The sequence below is a fragment of the Crinia signifera genome, chromosome 1, assembly GCF_055691185.1.
Source record: "Crinia signifera chromosome 1, ASM5569118v1, whole genome shotgun sequence".
NCBI classification, from domain to species: Eukaryota; Metazoa; Chordata; class Amphibia; order Anura; family Myobatrachidae; genus Crinia; species Crinia signifera.
The window spans coordinates 107,598,057-107,616,916 of NC_139217.1; the positions used below are offsets into that span (position 1 = coordinate 107,598,057).

Here is an 18,860-nt window from a genome sequence, read left to right on the forward strand (position 1 = left end):
ATCAGAAAATTGTAACGTCCATTTATTCTAAGCCTACCGATAGTAATAATTTACTATTAGCATTGAGTCACCATCCAGAAGCACTCCTCAAAGGACTTCCATATTCCCAATTCCTCAGAGTCCAACGCATTTGCAGTGACCCACAACAGAAACAGGTAGAAATGAATAAAATGGCGACAAGATTCCTACAAAGAGGATACAATAACAAATTGATACAAGAAGCTAAAAATAAGGCGATGAATCAACATGAACCAACAACTATACTATCCACTAATCAAACAGCAAAAAATCCTGAGAAAGAAAAGATCATCTGGGTAAATAATTATTCCACAGAAACGAAAAGAATCACAAAATTGGCCAAACAAATCTGGCCAATAATTCAGAGCGATCCAGACCTCAAAGGGTTCAAAAACAGACGCCTCCTACCTTGCTATACGCGAGGAAAAAATATCAGAGAACACATCGTCAAAACTGATATATCAGACTTGGATAAAAAAGAAGAGTCACATTTCCTCAGGCGAAAATCGGGAAACTACAAATGTACAGGATGTATCACATGTACTTACCTGTTAACAAAGGACTATATAACACATCCACATGATGGATACAAAATACCCATTCAGCATAAACTCAGTTGCAACAGCTCACACGTCATCTATTGTATCATCTGCCCGTGCAGCAAATACTACATGTAGCTTCAAAGTAAGAATGACGCAACATCGGAGCTCAATAAAGACTGCACTGGAAGGCAAAGGTGCCGACCAGCCGGTAGCGAAACATTTTTTGCAATATAAACATAACTTATCGAGCCTGAGATATCTGATGATTGACCAAGTTCCAGCTGATAGAAGAGGAGGGGATAGAAACCTCAAACTTTTGAGAAAAGAGTCATATTGGATACATAAATTAAACACAGTAGCGCCGGCGGGACTTAATGAACAACTACCGCTGAACTGTTTTCTCTGACGGATACCAGATCGGTGAACACCCGTTACACACATGATTATGGACATTATTGTTGGACTCATGATTGCCTAATCTCACCAGTGGTTACATAATAGATTAGTTACCGCTACTGACAGTGATAGTAATACAGGAATTGTTTACAGGTTTCCATGGCAACCTAGTTTTGTGCCGGAGCCTATTCCCCCCTGCACTCTGTACCGGAAGTGAGCGGAGGAGGAGGGAGGAGGCACGGCCAGCACCAGCACGAGAATGGGGTGAGAGTATGTTATTTATTTGGTGATTGTACTTGTATTGCACATATCTGATGAAGGTTGAGTAAACCGAAAACGTTCATAACGAACCACTGAGTGGTCTCAGTCATTTATTGCCAGCGAGTGCCGCCTGTTACACCAGGTATATTGGGACAACCGTCCAGGGGAAGGCACCGCCAAGAAAGTTTGCTATTATTGGATACAGAGTGCCGGGATCGCTGCTATTATTATTATTATAATATATATATATATATATATTATTATTATTATAATATATATATATATATATATATATATATATATATATATATTTTATTTAAGGCAGGGCTGACCCAGGTTGAGTGTAAATGGTGCAGACCCAGGTCAAAGTGCTGTGTAAATGGGGTATAAAGCAGGGTCAGACCCTGGATACTCCAGCGTTCAAAGACCAGGGTTTTTGGTGTAAAAGGGGTATTACAGGATCCAAAACAGCATGGGTTTACTGGGGGAAGATCATGTAAAACAAATCTTATTGATTTTTTTGACTGGGTGACTAAAGTAATACCCCTTTTACACCAACGAAAAACCCAGGTCGGACCCAGGTCAGTGTTGGTGTAAATGGGACCAACCCAGGTCCATTGACACTGGTCTCCTACCCAGGTCCTGACCAGGGTTGAACACTGGTCGGACCTGGGTCGTGAGCGGTGTAAATGGTCCCAACCCAGGTCGGGACATCTCGGTAGTGCTGAAAGGATACCAGAAGCATGGGACGCCTTTCCGTAAGTCAGTACCATGCGTTCCACAGTGCATTGCAGCAGCAGAAGATAGCACCCAGTGCGGACAGTGCACACAGGCTGCTACCTGGCACTCCACAGGTGGACCTGCCACAACCCTATCTGGCACTATGATGCAGCGCTGTCAGGCAGTAGTGGGACCAAGAGCTTAAAGGAGGAGGGTGCATGATGTGCCTCCCACTCCAGTGACATTTTTTTAAGGGATATATACCCTACCTACAGAAATCATTTATGTTTGTTTTGGGGGGGCTGGGGGGAGGGGTATGGATTGTATGGTCGACCTAAAGATTGTCGACAGTCATAAGGTCGACAGGTGTCTAGGTCGACATAGGATAAGATCGACAGGTCATCAGGTCGACACAAGCATTAGGTCGACATGGTCTAGGTCGACAGTCAAAAGGTCAACATGGGGTTTTTCACTTTTTTTTTTACCCGAATGTCGACATAGTCGACATGGACACAGTTTTAGGTGTCCATGCACTCTGAACACTATTTTATTCTCCCACAATGCCCCAGTGCAGTGATGGCTAACCTTGACACTCCAGCTGTTGTTGAACTACACATCCCAGCATGACCTGCATCAGTTTTAGCATGGCCAAATAGTAAAACTATAGCAGGGCATGCTGGGATGTGTAGTTCAATAACAGCTGGAGTGTCAAGGTTAGCCATCACTGCCCTAGTGGATATTAGGGCATGAAATACCGCCTGTCGGTATATGTCGGCTCATTAAACAGTGAAAAATCCTATGCCGACCTAATGACCTGTTGACCTTGTCCCATGTGGACCTTGCAGTATGTCGACCTAGTGGTGTCGACCTAATGACTGTCGACCATCTTTAGGTCGAACAACTGACTGCTGCTGCAGGGGCAGAGGACTGGGGGGAGCACATGGGTGATGCTGCACTTTTATACCGCTACAGTATGTGCGCTTCATCATTGAATATAACTTTTTGACAAAATATTTTGCTAAATAAACCAACCAACATTTTTCAATGCTAACTTTTCATGTCTTTTAATTTTTATTTAAATCATTGAGGGAAGGTTGGCTGGCAGTTTATCAGTCCTAAAATTGACATTTTTAATGTCATCCATAGGGAAAAGCAGGGCTGACCCAGGTTCAGTGTAAATGGTGCTGACCCAGGTCCGACCCAGGTTGAAGTGCTGTGTAAATGGAGTATGAAGCAGGGTCCGACCCTGGAAACTTTTGTGTTCAAAGACCAGGGTCCGACCAGGGATTTTGGTGTAAAAGGGGTATAATAGATCAAGGTGGGGCTGTAGATGTAGCTTATACCCCTTTTACACCGCCAAAAAATCCAGGTCAGCGGCGGGTCAGACCCGGATCTTCGGCGGTGTAAATACCTAACGCCGTGTCCCTTTACACGGGACTTCTACCCAGGTCTTGACCTGGGTAGAACACAGCTAGGACCCGGGTAGAGGGCGGTGTAAATGGGAACGCCGGGTCGGATGACTCGGCTCCCATTTACATGAATGGGGAACGTCCAACCTGCGGACCGCAGCGTCCGCAGGTTGGACGGGTTGTCAGCCTGACACTGACAGCCGGCGCTGCTGTTTGCTATACCCTGCAGACAGCAGCGGCGGCGGGGGAGGGAGGTGAACGGATGCCTGTGTGCGGCATCCATTCACCTCCTGTGCGACGGCGGAGGGGTGCGCGCGGTGACTGGGGGCAGCCCAGCAGCTTACCTTAGTGCTGGGCTGCCCCCAGCAGCGTTCCGGTCCGGCGGTGATTGGCGCTTGGAGATGACATCATCCTGTCATCTCCAAGCACCGGGAGGGGAGGGGGGGGGGTGCGGGCCGGGCTGTCTGCCCGGTGTAAATTGCACTAAACGCCAGGTCGCACCCGGCTTGAACCTGGGTCTAAAAAAGCCGGGTGCGACCCGGCGTTTTGGTGTAAAAGGGGTATTATCTAGACTTTAGTAAAGCTTTTGACACTGTCCCACATCGCAGACTGTTAAATAAACTTGAAGCTTGGTATTGGATTCTAATACCCCTTTTACACCGCCGAAAAATCCGGGCCAGTGGCGGGTCAGACCCGGATCACCAGCGGTGTAAATAGGGTATATCCGTGTCCATTTACACGGGTCCTCTACCCAGGTCCTGACCTGGGTAGAACCCGGATAGGACCCGTGTAAATACTGGTGTAAATGGTCCCGCTGCGGGTCCAGGCACCCGCAGCGGGTCCACAGCGTGCAGCACTGGGAAAGCTGTGCCCAGCTGCTGCGGGAGGGGGGGTCCCTGCGCCTGCTGACGGGAGGGGGGTACCTGTCAGCCTGAGGTCGATGTGCAGCGCCGCCGCTGTCCCCGGGTGCTGGGAGGAGGGGGGTGTCTGCAGCTGCTGAGGGGAGGTGGGGGTACCGGTCAGCCTGGGGGATAATGTGCGCCGCTGCTGCTGTAACTCCCCCCGGCAGCTGGTCCCTGCGGCGAATGGACAGTCAGTGTCGGCGGTCCCTCCAGCGCATGGGAACTAGTACTAGTTCCCATGCGCTGGAGGGACCCTTGGCACTGACTGTACATTCGCCGCAGGAACTTTGCGGCTGCGGGGGGAGCACACGGGGACAGCTGCGGCGGCGCACATCGACCTCAGTCTGACAGGTACCCCCACCTCCCCTCAGCAGCTGCAGACACCCCCCTCCGACCTCAGGCTGACAGGTACCCCCCCCCCCCCAGCAGCCGCAGGGCCCCCCTCCTCCCAGCACCCGGGGACAGCTTCCCCCATCTACCCCCTGTTATTCAAGTAGTATTTATATATATATATATTTTATACCCCTTGGCAACGAGCAAGCATTTTTAAGGAAAGGCAGGGCTGACCCAGGTTAAGTGTAAATGGTGCAGACCCAGGTTAAGTGTAAATGGTGCAGACCCAGGTCCGACCCAGGTCTAAGTGCTGTGTAAATGGGGTATAAAGCAGGGTCAGACCCTGGAAACTCCAGCGTTCAAAGACCAGGGTCCGACCAGGGTTTTTGGTGTAAAAGGGGTATTAGATAGTTGAATGGATAAGAGCAGGGCTGGGCAACACCGGCCCTCCAGATGTTAGTGAACTACACATCCCAGGATGCTTTGCATTAGTTTTGCTATGTGGCCATGCTGAAACTGATGCAATGCATGCTGGGATGTGTAGTTCATCAACATCTGGAGGGCCGGTGTTGCCCAGCCCTGGATAAGAGTGTGGTTGCAGGACAGAAAACAGAGAGTTGTAGTAAACAGAGTACAGTCAAAGGAGGGAAAGGTTACAAGTGGAGTACCCCAGGGATCTGTACTTGGGCCGGTGCTTTTTAATATCTTTATTGGTGATATTGCAAATGGAATTGAGGGTAAAATGTGCCTTTTTGCAGTTGACACAAAGATATGCAACAGGGTAGACACACCAGGAGGGGTAAAACAAACGATTGAGGATCTAGGTAGATTAGAGGAATGGTCAAGAGCATGGCAACTACAGTTTAATGCCAAAAAATGCAAAATCATGCACTTGGGTCTCAGAAAAGTATAAATGGCACTATAATGGAAACTACTGAGGAAGAGAGTGATGTAGGTGTCACTATTTCAGGGGACTTAAAAGCAGGTAGGCAATGTAACAAAGCAATGAAGAAGGCAAGTCAGATGCTTGGTTGCATAGGGAGAGGTATCAGCAGTAGAAAGAAAGAAGTAATAATGCCACTGTATAGGTCATTGATACAACCTCACCTAGAGTATTGTGTTCAGTTCTGGAGGCCATATCTTCAGAAAGATATAAATACATTAGAGACTGTACAAAGAAGGGCAACTAAAATGGTGCATGGCCTACATAACAAAACGTACAAGGAAAGACTAAAAGATCTTAATATGTATACTTTAGAGCAGAGAAGGGAAAGGGGGGACATGATAGAAACTTTCAAATATATCAAGGGTTTTAACAAGGTACAGGTGGGAGACATTATTCACAGGAAGAGGAGCAACAGAACACGAGGACATGCACTGAAACTAGAGGGAGGAAGATTCAGGGGAAATGTGAGGAAGTATTACTTTACAGAAAGAGTAGTAGATAAGTGGAATAGCCTACCATCAGAGGTGGTAGACGCAAATGCAGTAGTACAATTTAAACATGCTTGGGATAGGCATATTGATATCCTTACAAAAAAATAAGGATCAAATATGGTTTGAGGTAACATGTTTAAAAAAGGGGCAGACTAGATGGGCCAAGTGGTTCTTATCTGCCGTCAAATTCTATGTTTCTATGTTACAGGAACATTGACATTGGACTATCCCAAAATGGTTTTGCAAGATTCACCCCACTCTCAGATAGGTTGCCATCACACAGCATTCAAAAAGTTGTGATTTCCCTGTGCATCATAAAAATGTTTGTTCAAAAGTAGAGCAATTTGTTTACTTTATATTTTACGTTTAACTGAACAAAACGCTCCTCAAAATGTTCCAAAACGATAACGGAGGCTTACAGAGCAAACTTTATATCACATACGTGCTTGTTTGATTAGCACAAAAGATTTTGTGACGGTCATGAGGATGTTGATTATGAATGTCCCAAAAAGGCTCTGTACATCAAAAAAAAAAGTGGTACCTTGGAAAAGAACATGCAACAGTAAGTCAATATACTACAAAAATGTTTTAAAAACTTTGTGATGAAGAATCAGAAGAAAGTGGCCAAAATTGTGGGAAAATGGTTTTATCCTCCATCATGACAATACACCAGCCCACACAGCTCTCTCTGTGAAGCAGTTTTGGGCTGAGAAACAGATTCCAGTGCTAGAACATAGTCCATACTTGTAAAGCTGTGTATACATGGGCAAAAATCGCTGGCAATATGGTTGCTCAGCAACCATATTGCCAGCGATTGTAGTGCACACCGGCGATAAATCGCCGGGTGCGCGCTCCCGTTTTTAGCCCCCTTATGATCGCTGGTCCCAGGAGCTTGCTCCTGCGACCAGCTGATTCCCTCTGCGTCTCCCCCGGCAGAGGTTCCCTTTCATCAGCGACTAGCTCTGGTGACCAGAGATGGTAGCAGATGAAAGGGAACCTCTGCCGGGGGAGCCGCAGAGGGAATCAGCTGGTTGCAGGCAGCGATCATAAGGGGCTAAAAACGGGAGTGCGCACCCGGCGATTTATCGCCGGTGCACACTCCAATCGCTGGCAATATGGTCGCTCAGCAACCATATTGCTAGCGATTTTTGTCCGTGTGTATGCACCTTAAGACCTAGCACTGTATGACTTCTTTCTATTCCCTAAAGTCAAAACCAGGGCTGGGCAATTGCGACCCTCCAGATGTTGAGGAACTACACATCCCAGGATGCTTTGCATTAGTTTTGCTATGTGGCCATGCTGAAACTGATGCAAGGCATGCTGGGATGTGTAGTTCTTCAACATCTGGAGGGCTGCAATTGCCCAGCCCTGGTCAAAACTGTACTCAAGGGAACCAGTTTTGCATCAGTTACTAAGGTAAAGAAGAAAGCCATGGAGCTGTTGTGATGGGGACACATGAGCTACAGCATGGCTTTGACCAATGAAAAACAAGAATGCAGCAGTGTGTGGAGAAGTGGAGTACATATAAGAGCTACTGAGTAAAAATTTACTTAATATAATTAAACTTAAATAATGAGATTGATGCTATCATTTAATAGCCACACCTGGTAAGCTTTCTAGTGTCCATTCTAGCACCCGCCATCTTTGAAAACCCATGCAGTTCCTCTTCCCTGCCTGGGGTGTGGCTGTCTGCTGTAGTGCTTCTAGCACAGTGTGGTCTGTATATCAGCACTGAAATGCAAACCAGACCTGTGCTAGAAACACCACAGCAGACAGGGACACCCCAGGCAAGGAACAGGAACTTCATGGGTTTTCAAAGATGGCAGGTGCTAGAATGAACACTACTTTCTATACAGGACTGATATATATATATATATATATATGTCCCAACTGCTTCTCATGCACCCAGATTGAAGAAAACGTAGTCAATTCCTTTATACACATAATGATTACAGTGCACGTTTATACTGTTTTTTTATCCATTGATAATGGTCATAAAATAAATGCCTTTTTAAAAACAGAATGCTTCTGCACCTTAAAAACAAATGGAAGTAAAGGTGCCCACACAGCGCAAAAAAGTTTGTGGTGCATGTACTTTTTGGTCTAGATCGCATCACCCTGTGTGTAGGCAACTTTAGTGGGGTCATGTCCCCACTCACTACATCGCTGCTACTCCAGCAAAATATGAAAAAGGTAGAGTAACAGGTCTGTATTACTGGCACACAGCTCACGTACAGAACATGCCCCCCCACCCAGGAGACCCCATTTCTGAACTGGAACCCTGGCACACTCACATGTACACCTCACAGCTAGTGCACCTGTGTTCCTCATGAAAGACAACACAACGTAAGTATAACATGCAGCTGCAAAAAGACCGAGGTTGGCGGAGGCAGCACGGCGGGTAATAAGACAGCATGCACCGTGCCCTGAGATAAGGGATCAACAGCACAGGACGTGAGAGAGTACGGACACACCGGATGCTCCCCGGCTCCTGTGCCTCCGCCGCTCACCTCATCCCCAGCCACCGTCGCAGCACTAGCAGCCGGTTCAAACGATTCTCACCCAAACCGCCGGCCTCTGCTTGCCTGGCGCCTGCTGGTGACGTAACGGACGCGACCCGACTGCTGAGCTGGCTGATTGGCCAGGGTGACGCTGTACGTCTTACTGCACGTCAGGGGTGCGGGGAGGAGTAGCGGCCATCTTGGCCGGTGTATCTCCGTGTGTCGTGCACGCTGCCGCCGCTGCCACCGTGAGAAGAGCGAGCGTCACCGCGGAGGACGAGGTGGAAGGAAGAAGCCGTCCTACACCGCACCTGCCGGGACCTACCACCCACGTCTACCGATTCTCTTCCGGTGAGTCACCCCCGGGGCCCGGCCTTCTGTACATGTTACCTGCCGCCACAGCTACACAGCATGATCTCGTGCGTCAGTCACTCGACTCCTAGGTTCCCGTGCAATGTGTGAGGATGACAGGGCTCCATGTGCCGGCTGCTGCCGCCCCACTCGGGGCTAGGGCCAGCGTGGGCAGCTACTGGACAGCGATACCCGAACAGTGCAGTGTCCTATTACATGCAGTGCGGGGAGCAGGCACAGGCTGTCCCAGTAATTGCAGGTAGCGGCCTGGCAGTGTGTGTGTGGTGTGCGCGAATCCCATGTGTCCCTGACATATGGTGCGTTCTGTGCCCGGCTCATTGCGCTGTACATTTCTCACATCATGTCAGCATGACATGATGTGAGAAACGACATGTCTGCATTCACAAAGTCGGCATCATGTCTGAAATGACATGTCGGCATTCACAAAGCCGGGATACAGCAGTGTTTCCCAAGCACGGTTCCAGGGACCCGTACAGTACAGGTGTTACACATCTCCTGTTTGCACTGGTGTGGTCATTTATACCTGACATAAATGATTCACAGGTGGTGCTACAGTAATTCAGTGGTTATACTGAGGAGATCTGTAAAACATGCACTGTTAGCAGTTACTGGGGACACTGACATGTAGAGAACTGTGTGCAGTAGGTCTGTAGAGCCAGGCCAGCTATAGTTGCATCGTGCAGCACTTGCTTTCTTATCTATTTAGCTTTTGTGTGACACTTGCTGAGTCCTGTTTCTGTGTTGTTTGACGTTCTATACACGGCACATTGTCAGCTCACCCAGTGATACCACACAGCATCTTGGACCCGGGATGTTGCTGATGTAACAACCCAGGTAGGGCTGCAGTGTGAAAGCACCAAAGCTTATAACCCAGGTTATAAGAAGGGTTAAACCCAGGTCCCACTCCGTATAATGAATAGCCCGGGTTTAATGTGAATGCGCCAGACCCGGGATTGCTATAATGGCAGCGGCAAGTATGACTCTGGATAAGATCTAGCTAGGTTTTGTCATTAGAATCTTTAAACTTCCTGTAGAGCAGTGGTTCACAACCTCTGTCCTCAGGACCCACCAACAGTGCACATATTCCAGGTCTCCTCACAGAATTGCAAGTGAAATTATTAGCTCCACCTGTGATCTTTTAAAATGTGTCAGTGAATAATGAGTGCATCTGCCGGGTGACCTGGAAAACATGCACTGTTGGGTGGTCCTGAGGATGGAGATTGAGAACCACTGCTATTGAGCTATCACATTAGTTTGTAACTTTGCCACCAGATGAAGTGAGGGCTCTTTTTTTGTTGATTGAGCAATGCAGGCACATACTAGTAGTTGCCCAGCTTGCTCAGTCTCTTTATCTCCCACCCCCAAGTCTCTCTACTGCCCTTCATTCTGACAGTGTCTCGCACACACAGTGTTGCATATTAAAATACTGTATTTTCAATAAATGATTATTACTAATGTTCCTTTATGACCAACCCTGTCTAACCAAGCCTGGAGATACCAGACACTGGCAGCATCCACACTACTTTACACAAGTGGATTATATAGAGTAATCACTTCACTGTAGCATCTGAATCTAAACTTTCTTCCCAAGCAGCACCCACACACAAAAAACTATACCCATCGTCTCCCTCACCTGTATTACCCCATCTCTGTCCATCTTTCAGTATGTTGGTCTTGCACCACAGTAGAAGATCATACTGCTGCAGAAAGAGCAACTAGTTGGACTTGCAATATGATGATGTCGTCATCTTGTACGCCTGATGCCTCAGACAGCGTAGTCACCCAGAATGACAGTCTTTGGGTGTGTGCACAACAGATAACAGTACACCCACCATGGACATAACATGTAGTGCATGAACCAACACAATAACTGATTTTAAATAAGCAATCATTATGTAGATTTAATAACATTATTAGTTTTATTCTGCTAATGTATATGTGTTGATGGACTCTGAAACCACAGACGTGGCTGCTGTCATACATTTTCCAGTGCTTTGAAGTCTGTAACAATTTAAATGTTTGATTTTCCCACTTTTAGGCTTTGCAGATTTATTACTAAATGCACATGCCTTGCTTGAAACATGGATTCTGCTTACCAATCATTCTATTATTATCGTTTAATAACATTATTGTTACTTGTTTTTCTCTTTCATCCAGCAGGGGCCACTGGAGTACAATACAATAGGGTATAGAGGTGTGGCTAGTGGGAGCTGGGCACTTCTAAATTTAAGAATGTGAGCTTCCTCCCGCCTCTACTACCCACAATCCCCCAGTTAGAAAAATGTGCCCTAGGGAGCTGGTCATGCTGGACCTTGCTCCAGTTTTCCACTTATTTATCTTATTTTCTTTTCTTCCTTTTCGTTTCTTTTGACTTTTATTTAACTTTCACTATCCCTTCCCCACTCACTCAAGAGTAGGGGTCCGAATTTTTATTTTAATTTTTTTTATATTATTTTTTTTTAAGGCCCTAAAATCTTCAGGATTAATGTCAGTCAGGACTTCCATTAAAAGTACCTGCCCTGACTTCTGGGTACCTGCAGCCCCTCACCAAGGGGGCTGTCATACCCACTATGTGACTGGAGACCTGATTGGGAGCACGCTCCTGGGTGCCTGCAGACCCTCACCAAAGGGGCTGTCATACCCACTAACCTGGGTGCCTGCAGACCCTCACTAAAGGGGCTGTCATACCCACTAACCTGAAGTCTCCCGGGTGCCTGCAGACCCTCACCAAAAGGGGCTGTCATACCCACTAACCTGAAGTCTCCCGGGTGCCTGCAGACCCTCACCAAAAGGGGCTGTCATACCCACTAACCTGAAGACGCCTGGGTGCCTGCGGACCCTCACCAAAGGGGCCGTCATACCCGCCACGCAGATGAAGACTCCTAACTGTGAGTACAGTCTATTGGGGTTCCCCTTCTCCCTCCCTCCCGTCCATGCCTTGGGTCTCTCCCTTCTATCGCAGCACCACCCGCCATGCTACTGCAGGGTGTCTGCTTGATGCCGACATCGCGTCCGCCGCCGGGTGCTCTGTATTACAGGCACAGGCAGTGAGTTACCGCTCTGAGAAGCGTTATTAGTGCGGGATCTGCCGGACGCTCTGGGAAGCGTTATTAGGGCGGGATCTGCCGGACTGCCATTGGTGGCTGTCGGGTGGGCCATGCTGCGTTCATTGTAGCTACATTTTGCTGAATGGAGGGCCGCCATTTTGGTGACTCAGAGCGGGCCGCGGACGGGAGGGAGGCAGGGTGGGAAGAGCTGCTGCAATTGCCTGCGCGCCGACTAACTGCTTCACAGCAGGGTGATTATATTCATTGCAGCAGCTATCACACTGTCCCTCTCCTGGGACAGAGCAGAAGGCGGCATGTTTGTCTGGGACCGGAGCTGCATTACATGCAAGTGCTCCTGCCAGGCTTATTGATATGTGTACAGTGCAGCATTGTCTACTTATTGCAATAAGGTGTTATGTATTGTTGTAACTCAAATGTACAGTACAAACACTTGTGGGGAAGTGTACAATTTGGTCTCTGGCCCCTCCCTGTCACACTGAGCACCAGAGCCAGTTAACACAGGGTTACAGAAAAGTGCTTTCACTTTGCACTGCCTTTCCAGTTCTGTGGCTGTATGAGTGTGTGTGGAAATTAAATAAATAAATTCCACTTTGGCTTCTCACAAGCTATCCCAGGTGCAGGCTACAGTAACATATATTAGCCTGACTACAAGCCCATCCTATGTGAGTCTTGGTCAAACTGATACACCATAGGGTAAGCTTTTAGCAAGGACAGCGCGGATGGTGTGAGGTTTAGCATTGCTGCCTCACAGCACATGGGTTTTCCCACCGTGGCTCTGGCTTTGCGGGGTTTGTGTGTTTGCTCTGGGTAATCCAGTTTAGAGAAGCCATTGTAGCCTACTAGTAGAGCAATCGGGCTTACAAGGGGCAATGGTGTGTTCGCCCTCTGGATGGGATAATGCCCACATCTGACTTTATAGTCACAGCACACTGGATAAGCCCATTCTCCACTGCCCAATCACTTAGCTTGACAGCTGGGGTGGGCATGGTTACAGAATAACAGGGGCTGTAGTTCTTATCCGGCAGGGGCATCACGTCTCTCTAGGTACAGGTTTCTGTGGCCTAGAGGTTATAGACACAGTTATTCCGGTAGCAGCAAAGCCCAGGCTGTGGCCTGGGGGGATAGACGTCTGGTCCGCTGAGAGCAAGGTCATAGGTTTGAATACAGACTAGTGTCTATCCTATGAATGACCATTCACTATAGATATCAATGCTTATGAAGAGTGTAGTTCAGATCCCTGGGAATGCTCTTCTTACACATACAGCCCTAAACCTTCCATCCGGCAGGTTTTCTATTTGCCATAGGGAACAGCTTCTGACCACAGGAGTTCGTCTTTTAGGAAAACAACACATGCCAGTGGTGGTGGTTTCCTTTCTTCGATCTAGAACAGTTTGCATCTACTATAGCACAGTAGCCCTATTGGCCTAGTGGTTAAGACCACAGCATGCCTTGTGCAGCTCCTTGTGTTCGGATCCCGCTCGGGAACATTACTACTTTGTAGTCCCTGAGTGCTCCTTCCCTAAAGGATCCCTCAAACCGTGAACTTGATTTGGTTCTCAAGCCCATATATACCACGTAACCACGGGGTACACGAGACCTCTCTATACTGACCTGTTGGTAGCTCAACAGGGAGTACCTGCAGTCTTTCCATCTTCACTAGGTTACCTCAGGCATACATTATTGGCTCCGTCAGGGTGTGACATTATTCCTATATGTCACCTGAAACAATTATTACTGCTGGTCTCTCAGGTGGTGGTATCAGTTCCGGTTCACCACAAAGAAATTGGTTTTATGACTCTTTCGTGGGCTCAGGACTGGACCTTATTCAAAACTTCAAGTTCCTCATATATTAGGTCTTGTACCAGCAGTTCCACTTGGAGTCCATTCAGGGATGTCCTCTCTGTAAACAGACAGTATCTATTCCTCAATGCCGAGGTTACGAGTCCGGATGCCACCTGGGGCAGCATTCATTTGCTGTTTATTCTTTTCCTAATACTTTGTGGTCCTGGATATCAAGGACGCCTGTCATTATGTTCCCTGTAGGGAACCTCGCATATTACTACACTGTATAACCTGTCAAGTTCCTTTCCAATAGGGTTCTGACAGTTGACTTGTTATAAAATCCAAGCTCCTTTTCGAGAGTACTATTGGTGTTAATGGCGCTTCTAAAGAGCAAGGGGATCACCATGGTTCTTTTTATCGATCTTCACGGCATAGTTCATTTGTTTTGTAATGTTCAGATCAGTGCTCTTGGCATAGTCTCCTCTTCTGGCGACACACCCAATGTTTTGGGTGGCGGACTTCTAGACTCAGAGCCAAGTCTGGAAAGGAGGAGATCCTTTTTCCGGAAGTCATGGTCCAGAATATTCGGTACCTGTTCCGACAGGTTCTGAGGCTAACAAGGATGTCCATGCATTTATGTATCCATAGGTGACCCAGGGGCCATGGCCACGCTGTAAAGGGTACTGAGCTAATGCTCAGCGGCCTGGGTTTGATTTTACAAGGTGTGAATGCCTTTTGGGAACATTGTTCACTCCAGACCATTTCCACAGGATCATCTATCCTCAACGGTCAGACACCATTACAGGTGAATTGCACGGTGGAATTGGATTCGCTTGGCCACAGATTCAAGACTGTGGTGCACCAGTCCTTCTCCTTCAGTAGGGGTAGTCTATTCCCAAAAAGCCTACTACCAACACGTGTTGACATTCATGCTATCTTCAATAGCATGAGCTAGATGATCACCAGGTCAGGTCCTATAGTGAATCCGTAGTCGTGTATATAGAAGACTCATCCTTCAGAGGGTCAGTTCATTACGGAGTGTGTCCTCTGCCCCATGGGGAAGATCTTCTGGCGTCATGGCACATTCATCATCTGATGAGGCATGTGTTCAGACCGGGGAATTAAGCAGCAGTTGGGGCTGCGCAAGCCTTTCTCTGGCTAACTAGGATGAAATATCTCTTTCCTTCCCTTCCACTCCTTAGTTTGTTTCTCAAGTGGCAGAAATGAGAATCCGTTTGACAATTCCAGTGACACCACTTTCATCGTGGAGTAGCTGTTTATCCAGCCTACACTGGCTTTGGGCGGAAGACCCATGTCCTCTGACTCTAGGTCCAGTCCCTCTTTATAGGGGTCCATTAGTCCGTAATTTACATCAGAATTTGTTACAACCGCTGCCCTATTGGTAGATAACTTCCGGATTCTGTCATTCTCATAGGGTTGAGTGCTAGATACACAATTTCGGCTGGCCAGTACCAACGGATTTGGAAGTCCTATGGGACGTGGGATTTGGATCAAAGGTTCTTCCTTCTAAGTCTCCTTACCTCACCTTTTGCGGTTCTTGCAGGCAGGTTTCGAGGGGGGCTTTACTCTGGGATCCTTTCCCTTAAGGATTTCACTTGTCTCTATTTGATCCAGAAAAGGCTGACCCTTTTGTTAAAATTGTAGTCCTTTCTACTGAAAATCATTCTAGTCCATCCTCCTTTCATTCCTTCTTCTATTTTAGGGAATACTTACCTGGTTTTCTCACTTTACAATCAACAGAGGGTTGGCTTGAAATGCTTCTCTTGGAGAAGGGTTATACTTCTAGCCTTGGCCTCAGTTTTGCGTGTTTCAGAACTGGGAGCTCTGTCCTGTGCAGTCCTGTATGTGATGATCTTGACCTTCAGGTCGAACTACGTATGTAGGCACCCTTTCGGGCTAAAGGAGTTTTGACATTTCATGACAATCAACCAATTCTGGTTCCTTCGTTGTTGAATACTTCTGGTAGTGCTTCTGCACTGAAGGTTGTCCATGCTTACACCAACAGTCTTACATTAGACTGTTTGCCTCCTTTTGGTCCAGAATGTCATGTTGACTATCTTCCAGACAGATGTTGGCAGGGTGGCTTCAGCTTGCCCTACAGCAGGTTTATATCAATGCTGAAAAACACTGCCACTTTCTGTTTCTGCCTATTGCACTTCATCAGTAGGTTCGTCAGGGGCAGCAATACATGCTTCTTTTGTTGCGCCCTTGCCATAGGGCAGTTTGCTATTAATTTTGCACAGTTATAAAAGTTTCCACAATTTGGATTCTTTGGCTGTTCAGTTTGGCCATTGGATGTTGCAGGCTCCTCAGAGCTGTCCCTCCCGAGGGGATATCTTTGGAACCTCCCCATTGTATTGTACTCCAGTGGCCCCTGCTGGATGAAAGAGAAAATAGGATTTTGGTACCTACCGGTAAATCCGTTTCTCTGAATCCGCAGGGGCCACTGGACGCCCTCCCTGCTCTTCGTCACCTGTCAGTTTTATTCCATTGACATGTACGAGTTTCTAGTTCCTCTTACTTCCCATCTCCTCTCGGTCTACATTTTCCTAACTGGGGGATTGTGGGTAGTAGAGGCGGGAGGAAGCTCACATTCTTAAATTTAGAAGTGCCCAGCTCCCACTAGCCACACCTCTATACCCTATTGTATTGTACTCCAGTGGCCCCTGCGGATTCAGAGAAACGGATTTACCGGTAGGTACCAAAATCCTATTTTAGCTTGCATCTTTTGGCTTGACATTTTAGAAAATGTATTAAAACTGTAATAGATCTAACCAATCTCCCATTTTATTATTATTTTTTCTGCTAAATATTGCATACAATTAGCAATTCAATCAGCGCTGCCCATTCCCTTTTTTGTCTTTTTGTTCATTCATTTTGCACAGGACTAACTACCCTGTCCCAGGGCAGCTGCTTAGGAAGACAACTCGGGTCTGGCGCACCTGACCCCGAATCACCCAGCGTGATCCGGGTTCACTCTTTTTTTAATCATTCTAGAGAGGGTTGGGTTATCATGATGGTTAAGGTCCATACACACTGGGCGATTTTGCCCAGCGTTTAGGGACCGCGATGATGTGAAAATTGATGACCTGAAAATCACCCATTGCATGGTTTTCCATAGTAGGACGCTATGGAAAGACATTCAATCTGGGACGCTATGGAAAGACATTCAATCTGCTGGTAAAACCAGAAGACGACCAGCTGCCGGCAATGATACGGCAGCACACATCACCGCTTATCACCCAGCCATACACACTGGGCGGCTTGGCTTGAAAGCTGCTCAAATGACAAAACTGAGTTGCTTTCAGCCCAAAATTGCCCAGTGTGTATGGGCCTTCGGTGTGGAAAGGATTCATTTCTGGCAACGAAGATGCTTCTATCCTCCACCTCTTAGCTTTTTATTCTACTGTATTTGTTTCCACTGCTGTGGGCATCAGGAGTTATGTAGGGTACACACCAGGACGACCCGCTCACGATGCACATCGTGAGTGTCGGAGCGCACGACCCGCTCACGATGTGCACCGTGAGCGGTACTGATCCGAACGCGACCCGCACCCGGGTGTATGGTCGTTTCCAGATCCTACCTGCTGCAGGTAGGTACTGATTAGTGACCGACCGACCCGCGGGGCCACGCATCCGATCGGAATCGGATCACAACAGGACAGAAAAGGGCCCAATCACCGCACAATCTACATCCAATCGATCGGAATTGGATCTAGATTGATGTGATCGGACCCTTGTTGTCCTGGTGTGAACCCAGCATTACACAGTCCAAAGCTCAATATTCTCTGCAGCAGTAGTAACAGTTAGGATGACTTCTGAACTAACGGAAAGACTTGGTGGTTACTGAAATTAGCATGATTCTTGGCAGTGCCCAGATGCTCCAAAATAGTAGACATACTCCATAATGGCATCTTGCAGAGAGGATTCCCGCACCAGAATAAATAGATATCTTTTGGACTGCCCTTACTCCGATATTTTAAATATGTGGGATTAATACCCTTTATTAAGTGGATGCAGAGGTGCTACTCTTTACTTTGAATATAGTCAACAAACACACAAGAAAAGAAAGTATTGTAGGGTGCACTGGACGTCCTTTACAATGAATATAAAATATAACTTTTAAATGTTATAATGGTACTTGTGAGTTATCCGGGCTGCCGATTTTGTCCTTAAGTTTAGTTAACTTAAGGACACCCGACCGACGCGATGCCCGCGATTTAGCCCCAAATCGGGGGCATTGCGTCGGTCGTGGCCGTTATAAGGGGCCGCGACGCGATGCCCGCGATTTCCCATAGACAGTAATGTTAAAAGACACGATGGACCCGATTTCCGACCCGATTTCCCATAGACAGTAATGTTAAAAGACGCGATGGACCCGATTTCCCATAGACAACAATGTTACAATAAAATGACAATGTGAAATTGGCCAATATGGGCATTTCACATTGGATATGTTTTTTTAAAAAAATGTTTCATGGCCCCCCACCACCGTTAACGCCACCCCGCTATTGACGCCAACCCGAAGCGTGGCGAGCGCAGCGGTACGCGTCCTCCGACCTTTTCATACCCCTACTATCCACTAGGGCATGGAGTGAGAATAGAATAGTGTGGCGAGCGCAGCGAGCCACCGAGCCCGAAGCGTGGCGAGCGGACGCGGATACCTTCACAGGTATCCGCGTGCCCTTGCGGGCTTCACAGGTGTCCGCGTCCCCTCGCGGGGCTCGCTGCGCTCGCCACGCTTCGGGCTCGGTGGCTCGCTTCGCTCGCCACACTATTCTATTCTCACTCCACGCCCTAGTGGATAGTAGGGGTATGAAAAGGTCGGAGGACGCGTACCGCCGCCCCTCGCGGGCTCGCTGCGCTCGCCACGCTTCAGGTTGGCGTCAATAGCGGGGTGGCGTTAACGGTGGTGGGGGGCCATGAAACATTTTTTTTTAAAACATATCCAATGTGAAATGCCCATATTGGCCAATTTCACATTGTCATTTTATTTTAACATTGTTGTCTATGGGAAATCGCGGGCATCGCGTCGCGGCCCCTTATAACGGCCACGACCGACGCGATGCCCACGATTTCGGGCGCGATGAAAAAATCG

The 18,860-nt window shown here is 47.7% G+C and overlaps 2 protein-coding genes across 6 annotated transcripts in view; one reads left to right on the forward strand and one right to left on the reverse strand.

Annotated features, from left to right (window-relative positions):
- The window catches only part of ANAPC10 (anaphase promoting complex subunit 10), a 102,779-nt gene extending 94,108 nt beyond the window's left edge, over positions 1 to 8,671 (reverse strand). For 3 of the 5 annotated variants that reach the window (XM_083171124.1, XM_083171135.1, XM_083171138.1), the window contains exon 1: positions 8,529 to 8,652. The gene's annotated coding sequence lies outside the window, so the exon portion shown is untranslated. Of the gene's footprint in view, positions 1 to 8,312; positions 8,469 to 8,528 lie in introns of those variants that run through there. The other 2 variants (XM_083171126.1, XM_083171130.1) reach the window with 2 other exon arrangements.
- A 2-nt stretch (positions 8,672 to 8,673) lies between these two features.
- Positions 8,674 to 18,860, forward strand: part of ABCE1 (ATP binding cassette subfamily E member 1) — a 30,017-nt gene continuing 19,830 nt past the window's right edge. The window contains exon 1 of the mRNA XM_083171117.1: positions 8,674 to 8,870. The gene's annotated coding sequence lies outside the window, so the exon portion shown is untranslated. The remainder of the gene's footprint in view (positions 8,871 to 18,860) is intronic.